The following is a 1,303-nucleotide window of genomic DNA, read 5'->3' on the forward strand; positions in this document are numbered from 1 at the left end:
CGAGGCAATCAGAAACTGTTCTACACAACTACAGTGTTGACTTCTTGCTTGATGATGTATTGCTGCATTATAATGTGTGGAATTGTGCTCATGTTAATTGAAGGCTTCCTAATTTAGCCTGCGTTGTGCATCATGTTTAGCCAGATCATTCTCCTCATTCCAGGAAAACTCTAGCTGAAGTCATTTGTCAAGGAGAACTAATCAATAATATAGGGTGGCGCTCATAACTAGGAGATCGATGGGTGCTATCTTGTTTGTATGTTAGCTAGCCGTTGTTAGCTGTTGCACCCACGCTGGACCAGAAGCCTTTCCGACAAGATTCAACAGTCCAACGACAGTCTTGTTGAAAAGGTCTAGTCCTGGGAAACACCCCCCAACCCACCACACCACCAGAATTGTGACTTGTATAAAATTACCGGCATCACATGATGTCACGTACCCTATTTACCAGTTTGTCATTCATGTATAATCGATTTTTAACTGATTACTCATACGAAACCAATTACAGCTGTGACAGTGAAATCGAGTGACAGCTGAGTCATAGCATCCATCATCTGGCTGCCATCAGGAAAGTTGCTCCATGTGATTCGATACAGATTCTCACAGTCGAGTGTTACAGAGCTTAAACAGGCCTCCTGCCTCCATGTGAACCTCGGCTCTCTGGGTTCATCTGGACGCCTCTCGTCATCACATCTGGCCGACTGTTAGTCTTCCACACCTCTCAGCCGTGTGACATCAGCACATATCCTCATTATTATCCTTTGTGACTTGGTGGTGAACGCTGCAACGGGCAAAGTATGTTGCACAAGTTGAAAGAAAATTCCCTCAATGAGCATCAACCTGCTCGTTTTTTAAGCTTTTATAGTCCTGTTGTAAAGTCCTTGATAAACTTGCCTTGAGAGGTCAGTAAGCTTCTTTTTTGGTCTCTGCCAAGTGAAATAATGGGGTGCTCTGCTACCATGGGAGCTTCAAGTGTAACAGATTTGTTGTGTTATAAATGCCCCTCTTTCCTCTTGGGGGTTGTGCCTTATTTAATCTGCACCTACTGTAGTTGTCTGTGAGAGAAAGTGGTGTTTTTATTCAGTAAAAGGTTGAACATTCCCCCAATAAAGTGTTTCACTCATCCACATGGCTGGCGCACTGTTTGTGGTGGCTGAAATTACGAGGCGAATACTAAGTAGTGACTTGGCAGCGCCCCGTACTGTTAAGATATGCTCTCCATATGTTCTGTGTTAGCCTAACAGTGACTTGCCTTCGTACAACCTGCCGCTGCTGCTGAGCACACAGCATGTTTAATATTGAC

Source organism: Centroberyx gerrardi, chromosome 8, assembly GCF_048128805.1.
Source record: "Centroberyx gerrardi isolate f3 chromosome 8, fCenGer3.hap1.cur.20231027, whole genome shotgun sequence".
NCBI lineage: Eukaryota > Metazoa > Chordata > Actinopteri > Beryciformes > Berycidae > Centroberyx > Centroberyx gerrardi.